General features: G+C 41.4%; 1 long non-coding RNA gene across 2 annotated transcripts; it reads left to right on the forward strand.

Moving 5' to 3' along the window:
* The first annotated feature begins 1,352 nt into the window (after window positions 1-1,352).
* LOC118685629 (uncharacterized) lies at window positions 1,353-25,087 on the forward strand. Of its 2 annotated transcripts, none has more exons than XR_004980002.2 (2): window positions 1,353-1,442; window positions 2,626-25,087. It is a non-coding gene; the product is annotated as an uncharacterized LOC118685629 (long non-coding RNA). The 2 variants fall into 2 exon arrangements; XR_004980003.2 differs by having other exon boundaries at window positions 1,357-1,446.
* The last annotated feature ends 649 nt before the right edge of the window (window positions 25,088-25,736 follow it).

Below are 25,736 nucleotides of genomic sequence, written 5' to 3' on the forward strand. Positions count from 1 at the left end.
ATAAGGCCTCCCTGAGCCTCCCGTTCTCCAGGCTAAACACCCCCAGCTCCCTCAGCTGCTCTTCACAGGACTTGTGCTCCAGACGCTTCACCAGCTTCATTTCCCTTCTCTGGATTCGTTCCATTCCCTCAATGTCCTTCCTGAGCTGAGGGGCTCAGTGTCACCGAGGCCACAGAGTGCGAATGCAGTATAGTGAGGGTACCTCCCCCCGAACAGCTGGCAGAAGTGTTCTCAGCGCCAAGAGTTGCCCTTCTGCTTTCTCCGCGAGCGAGGGCTTAGCGCGACACCCGCGCAACCAGAGAGCGCACCCAGCACCCCGGGATTAACCCGCACCCTTCAGGAGCGACACCGCGGCACCTCAGCGGGGAGGGCGGCGGGGTGCTGCGTGTCCCGTGTAAGCGGGGCCGGCGGTGCAGGTGCGCCGAGCCCTCCCGCCCCACTACCCGCGGAGGGAGGGAGGGGGCGGCGGCCGCGCTGCTCCTAACGCGGCCTGACAGGCGCGGGCGCCGCCGCTCCCCCCGCGCGGCCCGCGCTGACATCACCGGGCAGGATTTAAATAGCTCCGCAGCCGCTGCCGCCCGGATACAGCGCGCCCCATTGGCCGCCGTCGCAGCCAATGGCCGCGCCGCGCCGCTGCGCTCCGCCAATGGCGAGGGCCGCGGCCGGCGCGCGCCTCCCCTGTCGCTAAGGGAGGGAAATACAGCGCGCGCGGCGGGCTGTCAGGTGCGCCGGGTTGCGCCGGGAACGGGGAGCAGCCGGGGGGCTCCGGGCTGGGTGGGTGGGTTCTGCTGCCTTCGCCCCCCCCTTAGTTTTCATCTTTTCATCCCTTCTAGGCGAGCTCCCCCAGCCACCCGCGTTACTCGGCGCGGGGAGGGAAGGGAACAGTGTGGAAAGTGACTGTTCTCCGCTTTGTTTTGAGCGCTCCGGCGGCGGCGGCTCCCGGGCGGTGAAATGCAGGACGAGCGGCCCCGATGTGCTGTTTCCTCCTCGGGGAGAGCTTGAAACGAGAGGGAAAGAGAGAGAGAGAGCGAGAGCGAGAGGGGAGAGAGATCGGTGGTGACTCGGGGGCTGCCGGGCTGCCGCTGGCGCTCGGCGGCCGCAGACGGTGGATTTGTGGGAAGAGGACGGGATGAGAAATAAACACACCTGGCCAGCGGTATTTAGGGGAGCGGGGGCTGGTTCCCCGCTGGCTGCCGGAGCCCCTGGACTCCGGACGCGGACCCGCCGAGCTGCAATGGACGCTGCCCGCCGCTGGCCGCAGAGCGGAGCACACCCGCCGCCGCCGCCGCCGAGGAGGGAGAGCTGCCCGCCCGGAGCCGGCCCGCAGCGCGCCCCTCGCCCGGAGAGGGAGCGGGAGTTTCCTCTTCGGCATCGCTCCGGTGACCGCGGGCTGTGCCAGCCGGCCGCCCAGATAGGCTGCGTGGCAGCCACGGCGCGAGCGAGTAGGTAAACGCCACTGTGTAGATGTGCTGTTTGGAGAGGAGGAAAAAAAAAAAATTAAAAAATGAAAACATGCGAGGATGCGGTCATTGGGCCTGGCACAGGGGATGGGGCTGCACGGGGAGATGGAATAGCCTCCTCTGCCGTGCCCTGCGCGGCGGCGAGATGCAGGCGGACGAAAATGAAGTCCTTACGTAAGGCAGGATGGCTGGGTACCTGCTGCGCCCTGCATCGCCAGCCCCTGCCCCGCCAGAATTACCTGGGCTTCTTCTCCCTGCCGTACCGCAGCCTGGCTCTGCGGGGCCTGTCCTAAAAGCAGACTTTCATCCGCAGGAGCTCGTACGTTTAAGAGCTGCGTAGCCCTGTGGAACAAACATAAATCAGTTGCATTCCAAACTCAGAAAATTTAACCCATTTCACTTGTTACCAAGCTTACTAGCTTGAAAACATGGTATAAATCTACTCTGCTGTCAAGCCATGATAGCATTACGTAAAACATTTCTTCTTGGTTACTGTTTACTGCTTCACACTCTACAAATATTTCTAACTTATTTCTTTCCCATATCTACAGTGTATTAATGCGTTGCTTGAATATCCTAAAGATGTCGACCTGCATACTTAAAAGGCAAATGCATGTATAAGAATTGTAGGAAAAACATGGAACTAGGCTGAGACCTTTCTGGGGTTTTTTTAATTTGATTTTGGTTTCTGGTTTTCCCTACATTTTAGTGTAGGGTGATAAACTTTCTGCCTTGCTGCTTTTCTTCCCCATCCATCATCAAATTAAGAACACAGCTTAAGTTACAGTTTTGTTGGAGAGGGTTTTTTTTTATGTAATCAGAAATTCCTATGCAACATGAAACATTAATTGTTGCAGGAGAAGCTGCAAATCTTGCTGTAGAGGCCCCGGTAAATGTAAAACTAAAAATCAAATGAATGCTTAATCTTTCCCTGAAACAAACCCACTGAGTTAACAGAAATCTGAGGTGCCTACCTGTCTAAATCTCTGTGATGTAATGAAGTTTGTGTCAAGGTTCCTTTCCCTTTGGAAAAGGAGAGCCTCTAAGATGAAATCGTTACCCCCGTCCTCCCCCCATGTTTCTGTTTCCTCCTTCTCCTTACCTGTTATTCCTGTCAGTGAAAGATGAGGACTGTGAAGCCTTGTTTCCCCTTCTGTTGTTGCAGAACTCCTTGGATGCGTCGGAAGTAAGCGCCGGGAGCATTTTGTGATCTTTGTGGGAGGAAGGCACAAGCCACCCAGGCCCTGTTCCCTCCATCTTGAGCCTTCCATGGTGATTTTGCAGCAGCACAGGGAAGTATGAAGCACTGAGGGACAGAAGTCAGTGTTTAAACCTGACTTCACTTCAGCATTAACGACCATGCAAGTTTCAGATAACAGAGGACCAGGGGTAGAATAGCAGAAGCCTCTTTTTAAAGTTTTGTTTTGCATATCTAAAGATTAGGGAGCTGTTCAGAAAAGATGATTATACAAGTGTTTTTATTTACTGTCCTAACAGAAGATGATGATCTGCAATACCTTACATGCATCTTGGATGCATCTGTATCACCATATAGATTTCAGGGCACCGGTATTGATTTAAGTTAGTAAAGAAACCCAGTGAAGTTTTAAATAATCGGAATAATATTCTCCCTCTCTTTCAGTCAGATTTGCCCTTCGTGTTCCTTGTGTTTCATAATCCTCCTAGCTCTCCATTTCGTCATTACAAGACCAGCATCTCTACTGTAAAAGAAAAAAAAAAAAAAAACAGAGAGAAAGAGAGAGGACCCCCCCCCCCTCCAGAAAAAAAAAGTCTTTTTACAATCTGCTATTTAGATCAATGTTTAAATAAATTTAGGGCACAAAGTGATCCTGGTTTTTAATAGGCCTATTTAGTTTCATTTACTTACACAGGTATTTTTTTGGAACCAGAAGCTCTCAGGAAGAGAATGTGTTCAATGCACCAATACCCTTTAGGATTTTGATAAAAGACAGGATATCATGAGTCTCATCACCACTTCTGTTATTCTTCTTACATAGTAGCGACAAGATTGAATCACCATTTTTAGCTATTCTTCAGCAGAACTCGCAATCTATCAATGTGTCAGCTCAACAGCAGTTTTCTCTTCACACTAATGTGAACCAGAAGGTCCAGCTATCACTGATTTTGACATTTTTATCTGAGATTGCATGTATTGCAGAAGTTTGAAGCAGATGAATTATAGGGCCTATTACATTTTCATAAAGATGTACAAAACATAGAATACGTCACCTAAAACATTTCAAACTATTTTATACCGGATAACATTCCTGTGCTTGGTGTTTCGTAAGCCTTCTGCTAGAAGCACTATTAAATATTTGTCTGATAAATAACAAGGATGAGATCAAGTGTGGGTCCTGCAGTTTTTTAATGCCTCACATTGCCCTCTCTGTTGTTACATAATGCATCATAAAGAAATACGTGCCTTCATTCTCTTTAAATCACTCCGGCATGGATGGTACTAAGCCTTCCTTCAAGTCCTCGTTATGCAAGTCCTTGCTGCTGCTAATAGCTGTCAGCTCTGTATGGTTACTTAAAAAACAAGGTAACTGCAGACTTTTTGTGAAGTTCCTTGCATTTCTGGAATTTTCAGTGAGGTGATTCCAGGTGTGTTGCTCTCTTTTTCAGCTACAAACTAAGTTATTACAAACAAACAGGTTCTCCCCCATTAGAATAAAGTCCCGTTCATTCCAGAACATCAGAAGGTAACATGGTTTTTTGTTTAGTTGCCTCTATAAGCACATTATGAGTATCTTAATGCACTTCAGTGTCAAAACCGTGGAATAGGTCAGAATGCAGTAATATTTTGAACGTCTGTTGGAGAATGCAGGCATATAACTAAGTACTAAAAAAATACATAGCACAGTAAAAAAATCCATGACCAATCTAGCAAAGCTGTTAGGTAACAAAAAATCTATATAGGCATTAAGTACTATTATTTAAAGTAAAATCTGTGTTATACAGTATAAGCAGCATTCAAGTGAAATTGATGAGACATCTATATCGAACAGAAAGTATAATTTTTTTAAGCTATGATACGACGTTCTGTATTTCTTTACTTTGAAAGTGGAATTTTACTTGTCATTCTGTAAAGGTATAAAATTAACAGCAAGCACTTCAGGGAATTAAGAATGCCGCCTGATTTGCGGAATTTTTTTTTCCCTCTGTAAAACACAGAGATCATTGGCGGCAAAAAAATCAAGAAAAACCTGTCTGGGTTTTCCAATATCATGTAGATCTTGTCGAGTACCCTGTCTTTTAAGATGGCCTTGGTTTTAAAGAGACTGAAATAGGAATATCTCAAAATTCATCATACTGACTATACTTAAAAATATTTTCTCTTCTTTTAACTTGTATGATATGCAGGTAGTAACTCAGCGATGTGTCACCAGGAAAGGAGGGTTTGTTTCATATTCCATTAGCAGATCGATTAGTTTAACAATCCTTTATTGCATTTCTACAATTCTTTACCTTTTTGTTGCTTTTGTAAATTTGAGGTTTATTTATTTATTTCCATTTTCCTACTTCTAATTATTTTGAAAGGTTTAAGTATAATTTGTTCAGATTTTGGTATGACAAATGGAAAATATTTTTTTTTAAATTCCTTTTGCAAGGAGTAGGTTGGTGGGAGGAGGTCTGCACTGTAAAACAGTGTACCTATGAAATTGTACTCCAGTGGGAGATTAAATAAGAAGGAGCAGGATGACTGAGACAAGTCATTTGTCACAGATGTTCATGCAGTTCTGGTGTTTTATTTTAAGCTGGATTCATTAAATGTGCTAAGGAGTAATGTCTATCTGATATGAAGTTCCCATCAAAGGAGACTAAGTGGTTTAAGTTTAAACTGTGGTTTGAAAATACAGGGAAATGTTATTGGACCGGTGACAGTTTGATTCGGTAGCCAAAGTGGACACAAGGAAGTAAATTGAAGAATGCTATTTTTGGCCTAAAATACGTCAGGAAAATACATCACTAATATGTTACTGTGGAGCAGTGACTTTACCTAGAAGATGTTTTTATCTATGAAGCACAAAGATTTTACTGCAGATGTCTGAATTATGTAGATTATAAAGGGTACTGACGCCATTGGAGCCCAAGCATGAAATGGTGATCTGTGAACCTCAGATATTTGAGCAACATTTACTGACCACCTTTACAGTATTTTACAAGTTTATAATATAGGTTTAGTATTAGTTTTATTTTGTGAAAATGGAGGAGGTAAGCACTATTGTAATACTGATTTTGGGTTTTTTAGATAGGCCAATTATCATATTTAGTAAAGTACAATACAAATGAGAAGGCCCAGGACTAAGATTACTTTAAAAGACAGATTTTTAAAAAAATCAGTATTGCACTTAGTTTGTATTAGTTGCTCTCTCTTTTAATATAATTTTCTCTTTTGTTAAGTTCAACTCTCTTCCTTCAGAAATACTGTGTCCCAGCCCCGAAAGGGAGAAATATAATGACTACAATTAGCTTCTGTTTACCAGAGCAAAATGATTTTTTCCCCAAACTGAAATACATGCATTAATTTGCTAGACTTCCAGCAATTTTTATGTATGGTATTTCTGAGAAAGAGGTTGTAATGTCCATTTTAATGCAGCTTACCACAGTATAGCAGCCGTAATTGAGCGCTTTTCTCTTTGGTAGTCAGATATACAGAATTGTCAGGCTGTTTGCTTTTAAATACCTGAAAACTGAATCGGAAAAAAGTATTTTTGATACGATAAATTTGGCTTTGCAGTCTGTACTTTCTTTTGAGTTTTCTAGGTAAATGCTGCGCAGATTGATTATCAGAAAAATTGAGGCTTACGTAATCGGGACATACATTTTTCTACTGCCTCCCTTCCCCCACTTATCTTTCATTTTACTATGAAAAATGAAAAATTTTGAAAAGAAAATTACTATGACGTACTGATTATACACACATTTTCATGGAACTGCACAGCCAAGCTAGTTGTATGTATTTAGTAAAAGAAACAGCAAGCATAATATAAAAACCTTGAGACGGCTAAACTTTAAAATTATAGTCGTCGTTCAATACAGCTTTATCTAATATGCTGTACCTAGCTGCATAGCAATAAGTCTTTTTTCTTTGCATAGGGAATTAGAGCACTTCTATGTAGTCTTTATTCAGAAAAAGAAAAATAAGAATGTCGTACCCTTTTTTTTACTCGTCGTAAAGCTGATGCTCCTTTGTAAGGGAGAGGGTTTAACACCTAACTTTGAGAGGATGATTTTCAGTGATTGTTGTTGACAAAATATAAGCAAATGAATCAGAACTCTGTTCTGGTAGTTAATTACAAACTGAATTGAGTAAAAAGAATAATATTAAAATTTTATCTAAATATGTTAACATGAGCTCTTACCCATAGGTGGCAGTCATCTTTCACTGTAGCAGGGATGCCAAACTTTTGGTTCGTGGTATTCACGCTTATGCTGAAATAATTTTGATGAGGTATGCGTATGTACATAAGAATATACATGTCTGCATTTTGGGAGAGGGGGAAGGAGGCGAAATTAACCATAAAATTTGGTAGTAATTAGGAGGAATCTAAATTGCTGTGTAGAAGCAGTAAGATAAGAAATTATTGTATTCTGGAGAAAAGGTAGAGGTATTTTTAAAACCACAGAAACACTTTTTTTTTATCAATCCATTGCTGACGCTCCTCAAAACAAAGTAATGATAATTCAGAAACCAGTTAGCCCTTCAAATTGAGCAGAAAGGCAGATATCTTGCCAGCCTTAGTGAACACAACCCTATATCGTGCCCAGTCCTCCAAACCACATTTCTGTCACCCTTTATCTGTAAATTACAGAAGCACCACAATGAGGATGTTGCCCTGGAAATCCCAGCAAAGAGGTGTCTTAAAATTGAGCAGATACAGACAAAGTGCTCTGGGTGAGGGTGTCCTTTCAGTCCTGGAGAGCAAGCAGAACCTGCGGGCTGCTGTGCCGTCCTGTGTCTCTTTGCAGGGCTGCGATCGACACCCGTGGCAGCGCTGCGCGAGGGGAGGACGCTGCCTGCCTGAACAGAGATCTGCTCCGTTCTGCCATCAGCTTTTTTTAGGGATTTCTGTGGTTTATGGGGATTTCCTTTTGCAATACCACTAAGGAGGCACTCGGGACCCCACCAAAACTGGAGGGGATAGAAGGAACTAATAAGGTCATCTCAGGCTAAAACAAACAGAACTCACGAAACTACAAGTGTGTCATAATGAAACGATAACATTCTTCTGAGAATAGAAGACCGAAACCCAAAATTCCTGGGTAGGTGAAGTCATATTCTTTTTTCTATTACAGCTGCACTGAAACTCTTTTTACTTAAGATTAATCTAATATTGTGTCAAGGTAGGCCACTGTACACATTCAGCAGAGGTCAGGAACTAGCATTTTACAAACTAGAAAATTGGAAAAATAGACAATTATGTGTTGCTGTTACAGTGTTTCACTGTGATGCAAGATTAAGGGCTCAGAATTGAGCAGAATGGTGCAGTATTATTAAAACAGAAGGACTAATTCTCCTTATGCAAGAGTCGCAGCAACACACATCATTGTATAAGCCAAAGCAGGCAGTATGATTTCATAGTCACACAGGGTATTTCCACAGACAGACAACCACAATGTCACTAATTAGATATTTGCATATGCATGGCCCCATTTGCTCCCCAACTGTAATAATTAGGAGTATTGCACTTCACATTAATTTACACTCTTGTGTAACACTATTGAATATACGATAGAGGGTGGTGATAAACTGGCCGGTGACAAATGGGTAAATTTGATACGTGTTTTGAAATCAGAGCTTTCATAGCCAGCTTTGTCCTTGACAAAGTGGGCAGGGCTGGAGAAGACCTCCTCTACTGTGGGGCTTGATCCTCTCTATCGCAGGCAGCTGTGTTGCACTCTCCAACTTAACACGCAGAGACACTGGACTCCATCTTGAAGCTACCCCTGCCATCAGCTTGCCTCTGTTTTTCTGTTCCTCTGTATGGTTAAAGATTTCAGGTCGTGTATCATGACCAGCTGAACCTCTCACATTCTGCAGGGTCTTCAACTTCAGTTTAAAGAACATTTCTCTCACCCAGAATAAAGTCCATTCCCATCTGTCCTCCCCTGAGTTTTTCAGTTTACTGCCAAAACCTGCTCGGCCTGAGTTCAGCCAAACCAGCTGTGCCGTGCCTGTCACAGACAAGGATGCTTTTCACTGATGGTTCTTCTAACCCTCCTTTTTACCTCCACTTCCAGGAAATCTCTTTTAATCTGCAGGGTTAGAGGTAAGCACAGTGACCCAGATGAGATGTTGCCACTGCCTCTTATGGTGGCATTAATATCTTCCCATGCCTCCTGGATACAAAGCAACTAATATTTTGATTTTTAATATATTTAATTTAATATTTAAGCTACCTGCTCTCAGTATCTCAAAAGCTGTAAGGATTGACCGAAACATCCAACTTATACTTTTTTTATGAATAGTGACAGCAAACATTCTTCATTCCTAGCTTGTGACCTTGACCTTTGCACTATCATACTAGTATTGCATGACAAGGGTGTCAAAAGGCTTTTTTATGAAAGGGTGTCATCACTTTCATACAAGCTACGGGATTCCCCTGAATTCCAGCAAGTCCAGATTTGTTTGGGAATCTCTGCACTTTGCACGACTATGGATGTGAGCTGGCACAGGCACACGATGCAGCTCAGGGCACTGCAGGGGAGCCAGCTTGGCTCATGGAACAGAGCTGTCTCTAGAATTAGGTTACCTCCAGCACATCATGGTGTGTTAGCTCAGGTAAGCCTTCCAGAGTTTGTACAGCACTTCTCACTTCCTGTTCTGCGCTGGCTTCATTTGACAGCTCTGGGAGCAAGAGACCAAATTCTGAAATATTTTTACAGGAACAACAGAGGAATGGACTTAGTGTCTCATTATATTGTTTCTATTGATCTTGTCCATTAATCTCCAGTTTACAGGTGATGCCTGTGAAATTGAAGGAGGAATGGATTGTGTGGCACTCTTAAATAACATCTAAAAATAAGAATTTTATTTTTTGCCCTTTTTAATAGAAGAATCTGGAGGATTTTTGTTGTTGTGTTTGTGGAAGTTAGCTAACATCATGACTGTCTCTAATTAAACAAGCAAAAATCTGTTTTCTTTTTTTTCTTTTTTTTTTTTTTTTGCCTTCCCTTGGAAATGGTTACACGGCCTTTGTATTGTGGCATTTTTATATAGCAATTTTATTTTATATATTTAACCTCTGTGCCTGCAAAACAACTAAGAAACTTGACCACTTGATTTGCCTTTATAGTGAAAATATCATAGTGAAGAACTTTTTCTAAGTTTGGCATAGGCAGAGTTCCAGGGTACTGAGTCAAGCTTATCATGTACAATAACTCTCATGCCCGTTGTTATACAATATTCCAGCCCCACTTTGTGCAGGCAGTACCCCAGCTTTGAATCCTCAGTTGATCATTCCTAATTTAAAGTAGTTAGTGAAAATAACTAATATGATCTGTCTGAGATCATTCTTTAAGGAAGTTCACTATAAACTTTCTGCTAGCTTGAGACTTTCCCTACCAAACTACTTTGCAAGCTTTTATTCATATTAAGAGTTAATTTAGCAAGTGCTATCTTCCTCAGTTTATTTTTTTTTTCAAGTAGCATACTAACAAATGTTTTCCTGAAATCCAGTCAGATTAGGTCAGCTCACTTCCTTGATGTAGAAAATAGGGTTTGGTGCATTTTTTGTAAATGTCTGGCTAGTGTGCCATAATCTATTATTAGGAAAGCTTTGTAGTGTTTATCTTTTTTTCTATTTGATCCCATGCATCCTTCCATCCAAGTTTTTGATGAGCAGTCCCAATTTTTCCTCCTGTTAAACTTTCATTACTTCTAAAATCTTAGTTGAGGTGACTGCTGTTGGGCTTGGACTCAAGGACCAAGGTTGCTCACCGAGAAATAAAGAAACCCAGAACAAAACTTTTTTTTGCCATTTCACCTCTACCTAAAGGATTCCCAAAGAAGCTCACTCACAGAGACAGTAGTAAAACATGGATTTTCTTGGAGTCTTCAGCATATAGCTGAGAAGACCATAGATATAAGAGCCTCTAAATCCTGCAGTTTACTCCTCCAAGAATTTCACACTTCATTTCTAGTCCAGCCCAGGGCTGATCATATCTTGGAGGTTTTATGAAGTCTTAAAAAGAATGTGAACATAGCTAACCAACTTGGTCAGAGTTGCTACAAGTTAAAAAACCTGAAGTTATGCCCAAATAGAGAAATCAGAAAATAACATCTAGCTGGCCAGTTATATATATATATAAAACCATATTAACTGTATCAAAGAAGTATTTTGAAGAAAACCAGCATGACCCAGGGGAAGAAACAGGCAGCTTTTGCAGACGGAGGAGATGCCTCACAAATCCCTCCATGTGGAGGGGAGATCTGGTCAACACACTTAAAAGGAATTAAAGAAAGACATTTGACATCTTTTACCAGAGGCTCTCAAAAACCTTAAGCTGCACGGACAAAGAGGCACCCTCTCATGTGGAGAAACATCACAGGAAAGAGAGGAAGCTAAAGGTCAGAAACAAATGGTCACTTCTTGTGGTGATGGGAGTCCAGTAGCAGAGTCCCTTCACCAGCATGCTCAGAAATGTTCTGTGAAGGGGCAAGAATACAAGTGCAGAGATTACTGTGAGGATGAGGAGAGGATGAGGGACGAGGCCACAAAGCAGAGTGACTGAGCAAGAAAACAGCAGATGAACCTTGCTGTGGATAAATGCCCTGTGATACACAGAGGGATCTTGGCTGGCTCGTACCCCTCCAGAGCAGCCTCGTGAGGCTCCAATAAATGCTGCCACAAAAACATCAATGCACAGCTTGGCAGTGGGTCAAAAAACATGCAAAACATTAGGAATTGCAAAGAAAGGGACAGGGAACAAAATCTAAAAAAAAATATCTCATTATTATGGTGCTGCGTGAAACTCTTCTACCACTTTCTAAGTGCTGCACATGTTTCTTTGGTCTGTCTGCCTTTAGCAAAAAGGCATGGCAACGCCTGTGTTTAAAAAACATTGCAAAATCAAAGCTAGAAAGCCAGTATCAGACAAACAAACAAAACCCACTGCAGCTAAAGGAAAACAACAGTTTGCTTCACAGGCTTCTCCCCCACCTTCAGAAAAGCCAAAAGGAAGAAATTTCAATGTAAGAGGAGACAGCTATGGCACTACTGGTAACATGATAAGGGTTGATGACAGTGAGTATATAGAATAGTCTGATCATAGTTTGACCCTCATTTGCACCTCTCTTCCCCTCTTTTATCCTCGTAGATCAAACCTACTAATAAAGGTAAAGCAGTTGTTCAATGTCATGCTAGAAATCATTGATAAGCAAGAGAGACCATTGGATCCGTTAACCTGCAGATGGACAGGAAGGGCATCATTTTTTGGGGGGCTTTTGTTCTCAGACTTCAGTAGTACTGAAGTACTGTCACAGCTGCTGAGGGACACATGGAAAACTGGAGGTGAGGAGAAGCAGGGTTGGATGCACTTGGCAGCTCCTCCACAAGGTGTGGAGGGTGATTGAAGGAACTGGTGTTAAAGCCAAGGGTTCTGCCATATGCATGATGAATAGTAACATTTTTCACTGCTGTAAGGCAGCAGCAAATATTTTTAAGTGTGGTGATCAATTTTGTTCTCTAGCATCTAATTGAGCACCAGTAAATATGTTATTAAGATGCTTGACAGTGCTCTTTTGCAATCAAGGCAAAGATGTAGCCAGATACTCATCTTAATCTTTTGAGACACATTTCTAATGAATTTTTACAGTGCCTAGAGGAAAGGTCCCTGGTCTGAAGTGGGACACCTGGATGCTAAAAGCAAATTTTAATTAATAATATATTGTGTTTGTGATGTCACAGTGTCATCTAACGACAATGGTAAAACCTTGTATAGGCTACTGACGGAATCCTATTAATAAAATTGCTTACTTTAAATCACTCCCAGGGCATAAGATACAATCTTCCTTGGTTGACAGTACTTTCTCCTGAATATTTATATTCATGGTTCTCAAGGAACCACCCAATACTGAGAGAAGCAGTATTTTGAAATAATTCCATTGTATTGCAATGTCTTTGCTATCATTCTGTCCTATGAAGATATGGATAAACTTCCATTCTGCTTATCAAAAATATGGAAGAAGGTTGAGGCTCTATACCCGCTGCAAAATGCAATTAGGGAGGTAAGATATACCTAAGATAGGTATATACTGTCTCCTTAATTACTCAGTCCACTGTGAGTAATCAGTCCTCACTTCTACAGTGGCAACTTTTTGATCTTCTTTTTTCTGCTGTGCTGAAGGAACTTTTTAACTCCAATTTTTTTGGAATAAAGCTTACAAATTTTACTCAAAAACTCTGCAAAATTCTACCATATACAAAAGCCCATCACTGCAGTGATTGCTATAGAAATAGATTCTGGTTCTGATTTAAATCCACATTTCTAGTCAACATAATTTAACTGCAAAAGGATTTTGTTTTACTTTCACTCCTAGGTTTTCTTAGTATTTTTGAACCATTGAGAGAAGAAGGATGGAATCCTCGACCCATTGCAGTGCTGGGAAATGTGCAGAGAGCTACACTGAAATGAGAGCTCAAGATGTCCTGAGCTCAAACAAAAGCAATTTGGCTAGTGTAGTTGGTTTTGAGCAGTCTTCTCAACATTTTAGTTCCAAAACCTACAGAACCAATCTAAAAAAAAAAAAAAAAGAGAAAATCCATTTATCACCTTGTGCAGTCATCACAAATGGTTTAAGTTATAGTGATAATAAAGACTGAACCATGAATTTTAGTGGCCTGCCTTTATTTTTTTCAATTATTTACTTTTTACATTGTTAGTTGACTCCTACACGTCAAAGCATATACATGTTTTAGTTTGGGGTGTGCTGTGATACTACTTCTGGACAAACAAATAGATCCAACAGTTTTGCAGGCAATTATCTAGTATTTCATAGTCTCCAAGCTGCTCCTGGACCACAGACCTGAATTAGAAAACATAAAAATTGTTTTCATTAAGGTATTGATCTGAAAACCTGAAGTGACATATGTTGGAGTAATTTGTAGCAAATCGTTACTACAAGATACGAAGTAAATTTTCTATTAATTAATGAATTAATACAGTCTTTGGACATTCATCCTTGATCTATAGATTATTTCACCTTTTTTTAGGAGACAGCACGATGTGAAAACTTTATTATTGTGATAACATGTCAAAAAACAAAAGGCAGTAACATGGCAAAAACCCACCAGAGCTGTAATCAAGGGGGTAAGAGGACAAGTCTGTCTGAGCTGGGAGCAGCTAGAAGAGCACATCTTCTGTGCCATAAATGCAGACAGAGTTCAAATGCATAAAAGCAGCTGTTGAACTAAAGCACACAGGCCTCCTAAAAAAATGGGATTGCTGGGATGATCATGTATCATAGAATTGTAGAATGGGTCAGGTTGAAGAGCACCTTAAAGACTACCTGGTTCCAGCTTCCCTATCTTCCAGGCTACACCACCATCCTTCCCAGAGGGCTCTCTCAGAAGCTGTGCACTGTCTCCAAGCAAGCCAGCAGAGAGCAGGACTTGTGTCCCCTCAGCCCTGTCCTACCAGACAGGAGCAGATTGAGTGCCTGGCCCTTTTGCCCAGGTGAAGGTGGGTGAGCACAATACAACTTAACTAGGCTGCAAGAAAAACACATGTGATGTCCCTGTTCTGTCAGCCTAATGAAATTCCCACTTCCACCTGCAAAATTTGGAGGCCTGGAGGATTTGAACCTTTTTAACCCTGGGGCATGGCCATAGAGATAAAAGCACAGAGTGGCAGAATATAGTAATCTTCAGGATGTGTGGCATTATATTCAGACACTGTGTAAGCCTGATACAATAGCTCATACCACATCTTATTTGAAATTGAACTATACCTTATTTAGGGCAGAGAAACATTTTCAAAATTGCCTAGACATCATAGAATTTTTTAGAGGTATAATTTTCAGCTTTTCCATTGATCAAATTTTTTTTCCAAGTCACTAGTTCACTTTCCCATCATCTATTTGACTTTATCATAGGGATAGCTGTATTTGCTTGCTAGCATGAAATGCTGGAGGGTCCTACATACTTTGTAGTTTCAGATTTTGGTTTATCTTGCCAAAAAATCCGGGTATGGGGATGAATACAGATGTATCTTGTTCGTCATATTTGCCTTCTGCGTAGGGATACAAGGAAGCTTTCACTGGATACAGAACATACTGTAATAATTTCATAGATTTGGTTTTGCATGTGGTACAAGTATTTGTTTTGCTGGATTCTCAAAACTTCTGGAGAAAAGAAAAGGATTGTTGCCACGTAAATGTCTTTCCAGAAAACAGCAAACAAGCTGAAGAGCCAAGATCTCCATCGTGGCGCCGCTCAGCTGACCTCAGCCACTTTGCACGAGGAGGGAGCGTTGCCTGTATCTGCTGTAGCTGTTTAACTGCAGATGAAAAGCAAAGGCAAGGTTTCCTCCTACCAGGGTTTTGTCAGAAAGGGAAATCTGCTTTCTGTACACACATTAGCAGTGCCTGAGGGATGGGGCAAGTTTTACTTCCTGGTGGCACGTATGAAACACCCTTTAGTTGTGAGAAAATCTCGTAAGTTTTGAAGAAAGAAGACTAAGAGCAAAGCAGGGAGTATTAACTACAAATGAAGGGGACAGTCCTTAAGAGGATAATTTTCTGCTTTTAAATCTGGTGCCCGTATTAAAATTTCTCCCAGCAGCATGTGCATGACTGATACTTATTCAGCTGATAGCGCAAAGCAGCAGTGACCCTGGCACCAATGCCGAGGCAATATTTACAAAAGGATGAACTATTTTCGAACAATGTCTTCAATGTACTAAGCACAAACAAGCTTTTCTTCAGCATCAGGCATGCATGTTGACTCGTTCCAACGATTTTGTTCATGTACAAATGTATTCATTGTGGACAATGCAAGGAAAATGTCATTCTCTATTTATATCCCAGTTTCCTTTTGTCCTCTTTACAGTATCTTGGGGCAGTGATGCAGAGCAGAATCTTGTTCTAAACTCCTGCTATTTTCCTCCCCATCTTCTTGCGAAGCGCTCACAGCAGCAGAGCCACAGCGAGTTAAAAGGCTCCCTACAGCAGATTTTTTTTTTCTTTTGAGACACAAAGATCGGTCTCTCTGCCTCCGCTTCCCAGCAGAGAAGATCTAAGTCCTGCCTCTTGCTCCATCACTCGGAGCACATAATGGTTTTGGCAGCAGAGGAAGTGGTGGTAGCAGCATTTTGAGCCATGTAAGTGGATGCACCTGGCACAGCAGTGTGAATAAGCAATGTTAAGGCAATTCTCTCCCAGCAATATATGAAACCATCCACTTCATGAACAGCCTCTCTGTGATAAAGGCTGCCTTTCTGTTGACTTGGATAAGTTCCCCAGTATGGTGAAAACAGAATAATGGAGGACTTTGAAAGAAGGGCCCTTGTACAGAAAATAATTAATCTTGCAGCAGAGGGGCAGGGAGAAAGATTTAGTGACACTTGAAAACAAAAAACAAATCCCCAAGTCCTAGGACTAAACTAAAAAGCACAAGTGCAGGCTTACACTGTGTTTTCTTTGTAGAACAAATCGTCTGTCCTGAAAGCATCATTCTTGGGCAGGTTGGCCACCATTTCAGGTAGGAATTAGGAACATTATTTTAAAGGACATTTCAGGGAAATTCCATTTTGCCTTTCAAGCGTCGTCTCATTTTCTTCAAGGTGGAAATGTCCTTTCTCTCAACTGTGGCATTCCATTCTGATAAGCTTCACTTTATTGGTAAAATGATATGCATTGTCTTAGTGGTATAATCATATCCTTACAAAAAATCAAGTGATAAAACTCCTTACTTCTACAATGAAAATAATGTAAATTGAAAGCTCAACATTAAATAGAATTTGCTTTTAATAGATTGCTACACTCTTTCCAGCTATGTGTATACAAAGAAAATAGTCACGCATGCCTCAGATGCAACAGTGAAAGGAATATAACACATTCCACATGTTCTAAGAAATTGAAAAACTCACATTTCTGAAGGGAGAATATGTGGCTGTTTTCCAGTGGGAGACTCCTGAGGCCTGTGCACTCACTTGAATGGATCTCCCAGTAAAGATACACAGGATTCACATCCAATGCAAGCATCAAAACATTCACTGATGATAATGGATTTTGTATGAAAGTAAGTCTTTTCTTTCCCCAGATAAAATATCTCAATCAGGTTGAAGCAATTTTGTTCTCTGAAAGAAGAGTTTGAGACTTAATGAATATTACCAAATGAAAAAATTCTAACCACAGAGTGCCTTTTAGATAAAGGGTATATAGAACACCAAATAAATGAACTCTTCTTGTAATTCATACTTCTAATAATGCATGATTTCATATGCTTTAGCACATAAAAGATTAGATAGCTTGAAAATTAGAGCAGTCAAACTTTTAGCACAGTGTGAGATGAAGATAAGGAGTATTCAGTCACCGAAAACGTCTTTCCTTCATCACCATCTAACTCATCCTTAAGGAATTTTTAAAATTACAATTGAGCAATTCTTAACTACTGTACAAAAATAACTTCTATTAGCTGGAAAACATTTTAAGATCTTTCAACTTTAGGGTATAGAGATAAACTGTCATGTGAAGGCTTGCCTTATCACTCCCATAAATTGAAGTTTGACAAAGGTTGGTAATTCTGACATTTGGAGAGATGATTAAACCCCCTAAATGATTGAAAGCTAAGCATAACCTTCAAGATTAAATGAAGATTAAATGATCATCTCTTATGGATGTATGCAATATATATGATTTCAACAGTTAGCTGGCAGCAATCATTCATTCTCATTTGTCATTAAATTTTTAGAAAGTGGCAACCCCCAGAGTTAAATCTGGCATCTGCAACTAAGGATAATATTGAAATACAAATAATTTGGTTGTAATCTAGGTTTTTGGGTTTTTTTTAAAAAAATTTCTATCACTGCTGCATCACCATATTGAAATGGCTCAGACAATTAACTGATCAGTCCCTGTTAATATAATGAAAAACCTTTGCAAGTGTTTTAATATGATGTGAGTCTTTAGTGAGCAGCAGGAAAAATATGCTCTCTTCAGTAAAGTTTTTAAAAACGTTTTCTCAGTTTGCAATATGTGTCAATACAGAAGACCTTTTCTGCCAAAACATAATTTTATCTAAGGGCAAGCCTTGGAAAATGCTACTTATCAGTTTCTTTTAATCAGATAATGTATAATGAATAACTGCAGCTAACAGTATTTTTTGCTTTTGTTGGTACTGAAGCAACTGATATTACTGCTTTTTGTAATTTCACATTACTTAGCAACAAAAAAGTTTAACTTCTGTTGTTGGAAGCTATGCTAGGATTATTTTCACAGTCTGCTCAATTTGCCTGCTCTTACATCTGACAATCCACCATAAGCAATTGAGAAATATTTTCTGCACAAGCTACGTTAAGCCTCATAACAATTATTGCTATCTTGGCTGATCCACTCAAAACTGTTTCTCCACTTAATCCAAAAACCTAAAGCTCTTTCTTTTCAGGCAGCATATCCTTCCTCATGGAAGGCATGTTACCACTATAGTCATGGTCAGAATCTGGGTACAGATGCAATGGGAGTTATTAAAGTTATGTAGGCTCAATATTAGATAATTAATCCTCTGATTATTCCCCTTCAGTGCTGGGTCCCACCCCTGGACGCTGTGCTTGACCTACAGACAGTACTGAGCCTACAATAAAAGCTTGTGGTCACCATTTTTAGAGACAAATTATTTGCATATGAGATGACTGTAGCAGCAGTTCTGGTGTCACCACATCTAGTCTGGGCACATACTGAAAATGGATCTTTTTACATTCAGTGATAGTTCAGTTTAGCAAAGAAACTTAGGATTCATTTGGTTTAAAGGTGCAATATGAACATAAAGCTGAAATGAGATGAGGGTTTGGGAAATAAGACTTCAGCAGAGACCTGTGAGGTTCAACATCTGAGAAATCTTTTTGAGAGGGTGAGTAGTCAGCACTTCTCGTAGTAGTTGTGAGATCTTTGTTTTGCTCTGAACGGATTCAGTAATTTTCAGGCCGTGGTGTCACATTCTGAGCCAGTGCCTTGAACCTGGAGCCATCCCTGTTATTTCTAATTGGAGCAGGGTGCATCTCCAGGTAACAAAAACACCCAGCCCCTGGGAGACTCATTTGACACATCCACCCTTGCACTGCCTGTGGGCTGCAGGGACCCTTCCAGAGCTGTCAGGACAGAGGAGCCCTCCTGACCCAGGTGGAAGCGCAGCAAACCATCCTGCATTCAGCCACCATATGCCCTTGCTGTCCCTGCCCAGTGCAGTTAAATAAATGGATGTTCTTTATTTCCTGGCCTTCACTGAATTGGACACACATCCTGCATTTGGCTGTGATTTGTATTTCCTTCAGCACCTGTAGTCTGTGGTATGCACTTGGCCACTGTGATGTGTGAGTGTTTTATAACAACTGGACTGGGTGGGAAACTCGAGCTCTGGACAGGTGACATTTTTGATGCTGTGGAACAGATGCAAACTTCTGTAATACAAACTAAGTGGTTGTTTTTACTGAGGTCATGAAGTGCAAACATTTTTTTATTTATTTCATAATCCAACTTGTATTTTATACTTCAAAGTCTGATAACCACAATAATTTTGCCAGAAAGAAACCTTTCTGAGCTGGCTGGCTCTACAGATGAATGCCACATTTAAAGATGAATGCCACATTCATAAACCAAAGGTTTTCTTTTGCAACTCTAAGTACCAGAAGTGTTTGGGATCTGTGGGAGAGGCTACATGACCCCAAGCAGGGTCCATAGCTCAGAAGCCAAGGAGCTGGGAAGCTCCTGAGCAGGCTGGCTCTGCACACCTCAGTCCTACCACTCAACAAGCACTACATCTGCTTGGGTTTATGTCACCCTGACACACATTCACAGTCCTGGGCCAAATGTTTCTTAGACACAGAGGGATTGAGAGATGGGGCGAGACAGACCTCAGTCCTTCAACCGTTTGGGAGCATGTTCATGGGCCTGAACAGAAACATCACACCATACTTCTAGTCTGGCAGAAGCTGAACAGCATCACTGACTTTCTGCTCAAGTCCTCAGGTGAGCACTCCCACTCTCTCCAGGAAAAATGTTTTAAGTGATGGATGAATTTAAAGTGTTAATTACACCAGAGAAGGTAATAAAAAGGAGTTGAGTTGAGTTTTCATTTCAATTTTAAGTGAAATTTCAAAGACTGTATAACATTTAAGTTGTAATAAACAAGTGGCTAGAAGGGAGAATAAAATGCTGGTACAAACTTTGGAAGCTGGTAGTTTTCAGAAATTTGACAACCATCTCCAATATTACCATATAGTATGGGTCAAATGTCTTCATGCTGATCTTTTTTTTTTCCCCCTGTAGCAAGATGATTTGTTCATTAAATTGCTATTTATTTCAATGTATTCCTGGGAAACAAAGCCTCCAGTCTGTAACAGTGACAGGTCACTGAAAGGTGGCTTTCATGTACTCAAGCACTTCACACGTTCTAGGTCAGGCACCCTTGATGTGTGTCCTTGTGCAAAAGCTCCTGTAGGATGTTTTACTTCACTCCTTAGACAGAGGCATTAAATTTGACAGCAAAATTGCTTCCACCCTCTTTATATCAGTAACTACATAAAGGTAAGTTAGAGCACATGGTTTTAATTTAGCCTTTAGTGGTTTTATTTGGCAGGGGAAAAAAACTGTTGAGCACTAACCTTGAATTAGAAGCTGACCTCCGAATTAGTCAGCCTTTTTCTTGTAAATGCATTTTGTAGAGTATAAACATGAACCATCTATTTACATAACGTTAGTGACAGCCAAATGATTTCTTAGGAGCATTAATGCTGGAAATCCCAAACACTCCTTCCTTGATGGAGAATGGTTTATAACTCCTGAGAATAATCTCTCCAGCAAGTAACTGCAAACAGAAAAGGCTGATCTTTTTCCAACCAAATTTAGGATTTCTCTGGTATTTCACTAAGAAACCCCAGATAATAATTATAAGCTGCTGTTAAATGAAATGCAGGTCACCTCCCAAAGTGCATGTGGAAAGCTCTGACAGTGCTGATGGTGGTGCAGCCTGCTCCTCTACTACAGTGGCTTTATAGGAGATGCTGTGAAAAAGCAAAGAACAGCCTGAATGCAGCTTGGCACTGGGGAGCCCTGGTGCAGAGTGCCAGTGGTGGCCCTGAGGGCTGTCCAAGGACAGGAACCCCGTGGTATCCCTGAGTTTCTCCACCTGTCCTGTTGCTGGTTTGCTGGGAGCTGAGGGCAGTGAGGGAGCAAGGAATTTCAGGCTGCCTGAAGCTGAGATCCTACTTGAACCCAACAGCAGATCTTCAGCCCCCCTCTGCTTTCCCAGCTGGAGCAGCACAAGAAGCCAGCCTAGTAAACTGAGGGGTCCTGCACATGTGCTGCTGCCTCTGACAAGTGTGCAAGTCCTGCATCCTACCTGAGCTCACAGCAAGGTCTTAGAGATTTTAGATTTTTTTCTCAAATCCAGGTAAAATGAAAGCCATGAAATGCCACCAGGGTTTGAAGTTCCTGTGTTTCTTTGAGTGTGAGCTTTACTGGGTTTAAGAACCAAATTTTACAAAATGGATATATTAACAATAATAAAAAAGATCAGAATAATTTGTGTGAATTTTTTTTCAGGCCAAGGGGGCACTTAGCAGGCTTTTAGAAGCAGAAAAGTTACTCGGCTCATTTTAGTTAATTTTTGCCCACTTTAAAGAGAGAGTATTTTGTGGACGTCATAGTTTTCCTCTTTATTGTTGAATAAACAGCAGAATGTCCTTTCCTTTTTTTTTTTTTAAACTGTATTTTCAGCAGGTATTTTTATCTATCATTATTATTATTATTATTATTGCAATAAGAGTACATACCACAGCATAGTACTTCTAGCTCGCTCCACGTTTGTTGGCATGCCCTGCCATAATATTCCATAATAAGTCTCTAAATTAAGATGGTATTTTTCATGCTTTCAGCAACAGCAGCAAGGTACTCTGCTCTTTGCTGTGTGTTGTTATTATTAGCTCTCCCAGGATCGAATTCCAGCCTCGGGCACTGCTTGTGTGATGGGGCCGAGCTCTGATGGCAGGTTTCAGCCCGTGTTTTGTCTGGCTGTGTTTGCCCTACCTAATTCATGATAGGGAGCACAAAGACTGGGCTGAACAGAAGGGAAGTGCACATCATTTTAGATATCCTCAAATTACTGCTTACCACTTGTCTCCAAACTAGAGTAAGTGGGTTCTGTTTAACATAAAAGGTGGGCAGGGTTTCACTCCAGGCAGAGGTTTATCAGTCCCAGCAGCCTCTCTAGTGAGTGGGAATAAGAAAGGAAGCATCTGAAGGCTTCTCAGATAACCAGCAGCAGGCCACTTTCCCCTGCCCAGCTCTGTTTTGCTCACTGGCATCCTCCACGGGGGTACCACCAGGCCACTTGTGCTTGGCTTGGGGGCCAGGTTGCAAGAGGCACAGACAGAGTTTCTTTGTTTGCCAGTGTTGTGAAACACTCCGTTCAGCAACCCTGCTGCCCCCTTGTGCAGCATAGAGCCTTTCCCAAAGATTTGGCACAAATACTGTCACTCACTGCCAGTGAAACAGGGCAAACACCTTCCCCTCCCACTGAGAGCAGGAACATTGACTCCTGCAGGTGTAGCTTGTCCTTTCTCAGGCCTCCTTCCTCTGCTGGCCTGCAGTGTGCAGCAGAAAGAGTGTCCTTGAATAGGCCAGCTCTCTCCAGGACTGAGGGGTGACATGCATTCATTGTGCTCATTCAATAGAATCACAAATCCACAGAATGGTTTGGGTTGGAAAGGACCTTGAAGGTCAATTAATTCCAACCCCCTAGCTGTGTGCAGGGGCACCTTCCACTAGACCAAATTGCTTCTCTCCCTCCAGCCTGTCCTTGAACACTTTGAGGAATGGGGCATCCACAGCTTCTCTGGGAGATCTATTCCAGTGTCTCACCACCCTCACAGTCAAGAATTTCTTCCTAATACCTAACATAAATTTATTCTCTTCAGTTAAAAGCCAATCCCCCTTATCCTGTCACTACATTCTCTAGTAAATAGTCTCTCTCCATCCTTCCTGCAGGCTCCTTTTAGGTGATGGAAGGTCACAACTGGGTAATCCCAAAGCCTTCTCTTCCAGGCCAAAAAATCCCAATTCTTCTAGCATTTCCTCACAGGAGAGGTGCTCCATCCCTCTAATTATCTTGGTGGTACTCCTCTGGATGCTCTCCAACAGGTTGATATCCTTCCATCTGATACTCGTTTTGCTCATTTTACTTGCTGTGTTCAGACATTAAAGCAGTGTCCCTTCAAAAGTGGAAAAAGCAATTTTTCACATTTTAGGATGACGTTAGGTAATATAGCACTGTGTGGCTGAGGTATGTGTCCTGCTGAGGCAGGGGGATATTTCTTACCTTCAATAAAGCCTGTACAAGTTCCCTGTCTCCCTTCTGAACTGCCTGGTCCTGAGCTGGGACACACCTGGGAAATGAAATTTTGCTGCCTTTTTCTCTTTAGCAGGTCAGTCTTGAGCTATACAGGGAGTCTTGCTGGCTGCATGCTCCTCTGCTGCTGAAAGAGCTCCTTGTCCAAACAAAAAAGGATTGAATGAAAATTTTAGTGTGATTAAAACACATTTCTCACAGGAAAAGCCTTTGCCTAGTCAATCAAGGACATTTCTGCTCCAGAATAAGTTAGAGATGATAGCAAAAAAAAACCCCAAACTTTTCTAGGTAGTTACTGATATAAATAAAGAGCAGGAAGAATTCTTGTCCTTTGCCTGGCTTACTTTGTGTCCAAAATTGAAGCGTTCTGCTTGCTCTGCTTTTCAGTAAAATCTCTAGTGCTAGCAATTTTCCTATGTAGGAGGGAAAAAAGAAGTGTTGGCAAGAATCTCTCAATCTGTCTCATCAGCACCATCATTAATTGAGCAATTTTGGTAGTGGATCAGTTCTTCTGAGCTAAGGAAGTGAGGTATCTTTATTGTGGCCCACAAGACGAGCAGGAGCATGGCACAGTGGGGCTGAGGTGAGCTGGAATTTCTGCTGCTGTGTTTCTCTCTGTGGCTTTGGAGGGCAGCAGTTCCTCCCAAGGATCCCAGAGCCAGGCCACAGCTGCCACCAGGCTGTCCTTTCCTTTTCTTTTCCTCATTCAGGTTACAAAGCTTAGAATTTTCTTCCAGCTCTGTGGTGGGCGACACGGATGGCAACTTATTTATGCTCCTGTTGTCTCTAGAAACCTCCAATTGGGTTCCTCCTGGCATAGTTTAACACGCCCACTGCCTGCCAAATATTTTTTTAAATCCTAAAAGCCTTTCTGTTGCTAGGTTGAAATTTTTTCTGCCTTTCAGATATAAAGTGACTAATGGGATACATTTCATAATACATCAGCAAGCATAATACTTGTTATTATCATATTTTAGTGCCCTTTAAAATTACTGTACTGGGAGGATGGGGCAGTATGTAAATTGTACATCATAAAGACAGTAGGGCAAATTCTTTGTTCTTTGATAATCACATTTTATAATTAGGGATTAGGGAGATGAAGTTAAAACGTATTGGTGTGGGGGTTTTTAACCAATGTTTTTCAGGAGATGAACAAATGTCCAACAGTAGACATTAGATGTTAGGACTTGTGTGGAATTTTGATGCTGTAAACCTCATCCTGGTCTGGTACAAATCTCCCTCAGGTTTCCATGTTCACAGGCTGGGAACACAACTTCTCCTATCCAGTCTGGATAGCTGCTGTTTTTTCTCTTCCTGCTGATTCCTCCTCTGGTTCTGTACTTGTCGACAAGACAGAACCTCAGCCCATAGGAGAGCAAATGAATGGAGAAGTCATGTGGATCAGAAGGAGTAGTGGACACTGACACTGGGTGACATCTTGGGATAGTGTTGAATTCAAAAGAAAAATGATGAGGCCATTTAATCAATAAATGTTATTGCAGTTTTTGTCTTTTCATCTTCTGATAAGAACTCTCTGTGCCTGAGACACAGAAACAGTCACTCTAAGTCACTCTCAGTCACAGGTGGGATAGTTCTAGCTCCTGAAAACCCACAGGAGCCATGCTAAAAGAAACAGGCTTGGAAGATTGATCTATGGCTTAACAAAACAAACAATTTCCACTAATGCAGGTTCATGGATTCTAGAATAAATAAGATTTGCCTCCTGCTTGACTCCTCTGGGGACTGTATAGATGGAATGGTGCGTTCCCTAAGTGTTGGCAAAAGGAGAGCCCAGCTCTGTACTGGGGAGCCCACCTCAACCTGCTCTGCCACACTTCTCCTCTTTTTGTACTCTTAAATGTTCCATCAATTGATAATATCCAGTGAGAAACTCATATTACAGAGATTTCTCCATGCAAGTACATTTAAAACACCAGGCAGTTTCAGTTAGCTGCAGTGCAATGGTTTTGGGCAATAAAGATGTAAGGTTTTTGTTGGTTCATTGAAGCTGTTACAGAATAAAGCTTGGTTATAATATGATCCAGGATGTCTTGCTGGTTCTGTTATGCCTTCTTATACAGTAAGTGAATTAGCAAAACAGCTTGTGAAGATTCCTCTTGAGCATTTGTTCACTCTTCTTAAAGTGATACCAAGAGGTCTTGTTGTAATTTTTAATTTTCTATCCCTCTAGTTGAAGGTAATAGATTTATTTATTTTAACTGATAATCATGAAAAGATAAATGAACTCTGAGCCTAGTTTGCATTTAAAAAAAAAAAAAGTCTTCAAATCTGGAAGTCTAAATTCATGCAAATCTAGAAAAAATAGAAATTGTGATGTTAAAATATTTTATTTTAGCAACATAGAATAATTTGGGTTGGAAGGGACTTCTGGAGCCTTCCTGTGGTACAACCCCCTGCTCGTAATTGGACCAGCTTTTACACTAGTTCAGGCTCCATGGTGCCTTGTTCAACTGAGTTGGAATACTGAGTTGGGGTTTTTTATGCTTCCTCTTACTTGAATAATTTGCAAAATAAAAATTCAGTCTTAATGTCTAAAACAAGTGTTGCCTGACAGTGTAAGAAATTTGCTTTCAATGGCAAAATTTTGTTTGCCTTTGAAATTCCTTGTCATATCTCAATAGCAAAGAGAAATAAAAAATCACCGTTTATAATCCTGAAGAAATAAAAG

The sequence above is a fragment of the Molothrus ater genome, chromosome 3, assembly GCF_012460135.2.
Source record: "Molothrus ater isolate BHLD 08-10-18 breed brown headed cowbird chromosome 3, BPBGC_Mater_1.1, whole genome shotgun sequence".
Taxonomy (NCBI): Eukaryota; Metazoa; Chordata; class Aves; order Passeriformes; family Icteridae; genus Molothrus; species Molothrus ater.